The sequence below is a fragment of the Dermacentor albipictus genome, chromosome 9, assembly GCF_038994185.2.
Source record: "Dermacentor albipictus isolate Rhodes 1998 colony chromosome 9, USDA_Dalb.pri_finalv2, whole genome shotgun sequence".
In the NCBI taxonomy this organism is placed as follows: domain Eukaryota; kingdom Metazoa; phylum Arthropoda; class Arachnida; order Ixodida; family Ixodidae; genus Dermacentor; species Dermacentor albipictus.
This window is the reverse complement of record NC_091829.1, coordinates 85,935,490-85,941,489: the sequence shown is the minus strand read 5'-3', so window position 1 is coordinate 85,941,489 and position 6,000 is coordinate 85,935,490. Positions and strand designations below refer to the sequence as shown.

Here is a 6,000-nt window from a genome sequence, read left to right as displayed (position 1 = left end):
TCCGTTTCAACGGCGCGCCGCCGGAGCTGATCGCGGAGGCCACGCGTAAACATTCGTGCGCGACAATGACAACCGTCGTCGTCCAGTTCGGAACTGCCTGAACGCAGCGACAGCTGTCTCCTCCCAGCGCAGTCACTCATCCGCACTATCTATGACGGCAAGTTGAGCAGAAAATTACAGGAACCGCGGCAAAACACGGCGGTTATTGTCACGTGACACTCCTCTCGGCCAGATCGCACCAACGCTCTCACTTCCAAGTCAGTGCGGTTGGGAGCACACCGAGTCGGAGCATGATGCAACCCCCGGAAGGATAGTGATAGCTTCGGTTTCAAGGAACATGCGCGATCCCAGCGGTTGCTATATTTTTTTTTATTTATCTTTTTGTGAATTTTAAATCGGGCGAAGTGCGGAAATTGGTCGTTTTCCTGCGTCCGTCGCGCGTACCTCCGCTCACCCTTTCCACCAGCTCAGCGATATCACAAGTCGGATCGCGCTTGGTCATCTGCTTCGGTTGTCGTCCCAAGTATGAAGATGGCAAAGACAGATAAGCTTGTCTGCAACGAACGGAAGAAGCTGGAAACCAGGTCAACCTAGCATTAGACGAAGTTGGCTACATCGGGCACTCGCATGTGTTGCGCGGCTCTGTGGTGTTCTAACACCGGGAATTCCAGTTCTGCGAAGTTTTTGAGGTTTCCTAATGACAGCAGGTAAGCACAAATATTTCACTTCATTTTCTGAGCAGGTATTTATTTTCTGCATGGGTAAACCAGTTCTGTGCAAGCCTGAGTGAACAGGAGAGGTGTCCCTCGACCCATTCGTTATGACGGCAGCCCATCTGCGGTCGGTAAAATACTTGTACTGAAGGGCTTGAGTGCGTGCTTGTTTTTATTGCTCGGTCACCTTGCTTTAGGCTCAGCTTCTGTGTGTGTAAGTTTTTGAGCACCTGTATTATAGACGAGGCGCAATGTTATTTGTTTTGTCGGCATAATGTATTTAATAATACCAGTAATATCCAGTAATATAATACTAGTAATACCAGTAAAATAGTATATATACTTGTATATACAAGTATAGACTACATGATGCTAATTAAGTACGAACTGGTAATCCTCCTTGCGATGAAGAGCGCTGTTAAGTTTTTTTTTAATGAATGGTTGTTTCCTTGAGTTCCTGTTGTGTCAAAATAGTGTCCTAATAATCGCCATGCTTTTCTCTATATATGAGTATACGACGCAAAGTATGACGACAGGCAGATTTTATGCGCTTGTAAGCGCCATCGAAATATACTCCCTGACTTGGCATGTAGTTCAAATAATGAGAGCAATTATAAGATACTTCCTGTTAATGCAGATGCATGCGGCCAGTTTAGAATTCTGTGGTCCCTGCTTCTTGTACTGTCATGCAATGAAATACATGTATTGTACTCTACCTTCTTTCTGTAAGCCACAAAATGTGTCGCCGCCATAACATACGTGACAGTCAAGTTCCGTGTGACCAGCCCGTGATGGCTAATTTTCGCATTGCTTTGGATCTTCTGGAATCTATGTTCGCTCATTATGTACAAACTTCAGTCGTGAATGAAAATTACTTCTGCAGGTTGACACTTTCGCACTGCGTGGAGGTCAGTCCTTTTCTAGTACGGAATGTGTGAATAAAAAATTTGGAGGACGCTTAAGCTTCGCCTTTAAGAGTAGAACGCGATAGCATTCAAAGATCCCTGACTGCTCCTCACGCTTCCCTGGAAATGGAGCGTATGTAACCATAAGGCGCGATTGACGCGCGGATGGTGGGACGCGCGCGTCATTTTGACGTGTGCCCAGCATGATCCGTCACAAAATCGCGCCACCGCGTGCTCCTGCTCGGAGTAGAAAAAAAAAAAAAACGCGTCGCGCGGTGCGTTCACCAATTAGAGTTCAGGTAAGTCACGTGGCATTTGGTCACGTGGCATTTTGGTTCTTTTTTGCCACCAGATGGCCCTACTCTCTGCGCATCTCGACGGAACCTCCTTGGCGGAATTTTTTTTTTCTCGGCAGAACTGGCGCGCACGTCGAGGAAAACATGTGCTACCGTGATTTCGTTCGCGTATCGTGTTGGTTCGCGCATTGTGTTCACCTAAAATGAACAAAGCAACCTTCAACGAGGCCCTAATAACTAAAGTGGAGAAGCGTCGCGTCTCATCGCTAATATTAGGCAAGACAATTTGCTAATAATATTACCAGTGTATGGTGCTCGCTATCTTCTCAAACAGGCAGGCCGCACCCACATGTACCTCCTGACCCGCATTTTTTCTTGCTTCAGTATCAGCATCCCCCTTAATAGTAGCAATCGCCTCTTCTGCTCGGTAGTAAGCGGCCGACCCTCCTTTTTATATGTGAAGTTGTAAACAAGGAGCGGCTTCTCAGCATGCGGAAGGCACATAGTCGCAGTTTCGCACACAATATTGCTGCTTGAAATTAAGCTTGATAAATACACTTCGGAAAGAAATGTCGCTGTCTAATTACACTCAGATTATTTTTATTGTAATGTTCTGTAAGTTTAAGGGCATATTATATATGCGGTAACAGAGACAATACATGTCGTTGAGAGTTATGTTGTCTGGCAACCCGGAAAACGCGGCGCGAAAGCGCCGCTCCTTTTTTTCGTGCGGGTGCTCGCGCGTCAGCGGCAACGCGGGCGTTTGCCGCCCGTCGCGTTTTTCGCTCGCGAAAAACGCGCCATGCGGTTCCAGCTAAGACACCCGCGCGCCGGCGCGCGCGAATGGCGGCCGCCGCGGCTGGTCAGTGAATGGTAGAAACGCTTCTCTGAGTTTTCGCGTAACAGAGGTATGTTTTCTCGTATAGTCAAATTACAATCCGGGAGCTATCATGTCTGTAGGTTGTGTGTAAGCCATAGTTTACGATTTTTACACGTATTTCAGCTTGATAAATTCAGTTAGTTCAGTAAATTCCTTGCGTCACATGGAGGGCCTGGATATGGGTGGGCAGAAAATAATTTTGACGATGCGACGTCCGATGTCAGACGTCGACGCAGGATGCCGACGCCAGATTTTATGCGACACGGGCTCCTTAACGCTATCACCCTATCGCGTTAAAACAAAAACGTTTAACTTTTACTTGTGTTTTGGCTGACTGAAAAATCAGCCAGCTTTGGTTGATCCACTTCACAGCACACGAACAAAATTAGCTATTGATGGAACCAGGAAGTTATTTTCTTCATACTACCCCCAACTATATCTATGGTCTAGTTGAACTGTAGCCATAAACTTGACCACAAGTTAGGAATTTCAAATCGTCTACTTTCAGGAAACGACAAAATCTAATATATTACCCGCGAATATTGGAAGTTAACGACGGTTTGCTATATAAAGATTTTTCATTATAATTGCTTGGCGCTAGTGTGTACGATCGAGCGCTGTCCCAGTGGTTTAAAAAAATGAATAGAAACTTCCAAGGTAAACTCGGCATAAAAGAAAGCGCTTTGTAAACACGGCACGCATCGGCGGGTTCTGCTCCGCGATATTTGGCCAATGTCGCCGCGCGGCCAGCGGACCTGCACGAGAGCACGAACGCAGCCCGCTTGCATGCGAAGTGAGAGAGGAGGGCTTCATGTCGAGCCTCGAGACTCCTCCCGGCGCGCCCTCTCTCTTTGCTTTCTGAACTCGAACGAAAAAACCAGTCAAAAACACAAAGGACAAGAGGAGAGGTTCACACCTCCGTGATCTTGTGTGTGACTCCGTGACTTTGTGTTTTTGACTGGTTTTTTCGTTCAAGTATGTACCAACTGGCCCAGATTTCAACCCTTCTGCAAAGCATTTCTGAACTCATCAGTGACGTCTTGGGGGCATTGTTTTGTTTGAGAATTACATTCAGTTCGATATCCGGCAACCGCCAGTGGTGGAAGTGGCGCTGCCGCCGCGTATCGGCACGGGACCGAGTGTCCCACGGGAGGCATAGGGAGTTTCCGAACCCTGGATATACGCTCCGAAAGAGCCATCCGAACGTACTCCGAGTGCTCGACTTCTACCACACGAACGCGCGTGGCCACTTTCCTGAGCTGTCTAGAACGCTCGAAAACGACCATCCGAATACAAGATGTGTGTGGTATACGGTATATTGGTGCACTAGGCCTCAGAGACTTTCCGCTGTCGCAGTGAGAAGAACGCCAGAAGACACAGCTTACACGAGTGCCGGAAGTAAAGCTGGAAAGACGGGACACACATTCGCGCCACGACAGCTCCGATCGCTTATCACGAAACAGGAGTGTCCGAGATCGGGAAATGTGCTAGTGCGCATGCTCAACAACGACCGGGCGCGTTTGCGATCGAGATCAAAAATATCTCGGTGCCCTTCCACTCTATGAAGAAGGATGACCAGCGAAGCTGTGTATGTGGGCCCCTTAATGGCGAACTGCAACTCCGCCGCGGGTCGGCCCGGCATTTTAGTATCGTCGGGATCGGCCCACTTATGGGGAGTGCTTAACGCCTGCTTCACCTCCGCCGTGGGTCGGCCCGGCATTGCACTGTCTCCGGCATCGGCCCACGTATGGGGACTTTTTTGATTACCACGCCAACAACGACACGAAAATTTCCTTGGACGGTACAGGCATTCAGCTTCGCTGTAAAAGCGCGAACATTTCGGAGTTTGAGCTAGGTGAAGCCCCGGTGCGCATAGCACGCAGGCGAGCAATGCGAGCGTGGGTCATTGTCGTTACCGGTGTCGCCGCCTCATTTGTCTCAGGCCGGTGTCAGCGACACCCTCGGGAGGTAAGCGAAAGCGACGTAGCACCGTCGCATAGACGGTGCATGGTTTCACTGCTACGTGCGATGCGCCTCCGAAAAGACAGCTGTTACGACTGTTGGAACCTGGAAGGCCATTCTGGACACTGTCAAAAAAATCCGCCATGTTGTCGAATTCCGTCATGCTGCCGTTTTGAGCCAATAGGAGAGCGGCCCTGCTCTGGGCCAATCGGAGCTGATGAGATGGGGGGAGTTATGCAAATTCGGCTGCGTCAAATTCCGTTCTCGCGATCGGTGCCGCTGCCACGCGCAAGCGCAGGCAGAACGCGTAGTACTGATGTTTAATTAAGGGAAAATGAGACATCCACCTAATCGTAGCAGTTGCTACAGAGTTTCGAAACCCATACGGATTCCTCGAAAGAAAAGCCTCGCAGTTCTTTTTCTTTAACTGGGAGGCATTTCTTTCGAGGAACCCGTATGAGTTTCCTTCGTAGCAACTGCAACGATTGGATGGATGTCTCATTTTCCCTTAATTGATCAGTTCTCTCCACCTTGCTGGTTTCCGCGGAACTGTTACGTCACTGCTCATGTTTATATTTTTATAAGTGACGTCATCACACGTCGGCAAATATTACTCTATGTCGCGATGTCAAGATACATCGTCCACGAGAGGTCCGGCATTTCGAGACCAGTTTTTAGAATAAAATTAAGGCACCTTATAAATGTTTCCCTAACGTCGATACTTGGTAAGTGTGATCCTTTCGGATGTCGGAACTGTATGGTGGAAGTTATACGACTTCGAAGACATGTGCATTGCTCCGCCCCCCCCCCCCTTTAACGTCGCGTCTAAACGAAAGTATACCACACCAATCGTTTGTTTTTATTTTGCATGTCGCCCGTTCCTACTGGAACGCGGCCACTCCGACAAGGAAGCGAACCCGCGCCCTCGAGCGCAACAACACCACGGTGGGTGCGGGGCCTTCTTGATGGACGATGGGCGACTGACCGAACATACCTGCGTAGCTGTCTCTCGCAGATAAGACGATGCTGATGTATGCGTAAGCGACGGAGGGAGCAATCCGGTGGTATAGTTGGGGCCTCGTTGGCACTCCTTACGCAAGAAACCGTGCCTTGGTCGCCGATGTGGAGCAATAATTCGTCGGCAGACCCGAGCAGGTGCGGTTCTGCGTCCCATATGCGGGGAAATCGTTTTATGTCGGGCGCTGGATCCAGAATGAGCAAATACAGCTTTTCTTGGTCGGGTA

At 49.1% G+C, this 6,000-nt stretch overlaps 1 long non-coding RNA gene across 1 annotated transcript in view; it reads left to right on the top strand.

Annotated features, from left to right (window-relative positions):
• Positions 1-488: 488 nt before the first annotated feature.
• LOC139049465 (uncharacterized) overlaps positions 489-6,000 on the top strand; it is a 42,467-nt gene continuing 36,955 nt past the window's right edge. The window contains exon 1 of the long non-coding RNA XR_011508326.1: positions 489-707. This is a non-coding gene — a long non-coding RNA (uncharacterized lncRNA). The remainder of the gene's footprint in view (positions 708-6,000) is intronic.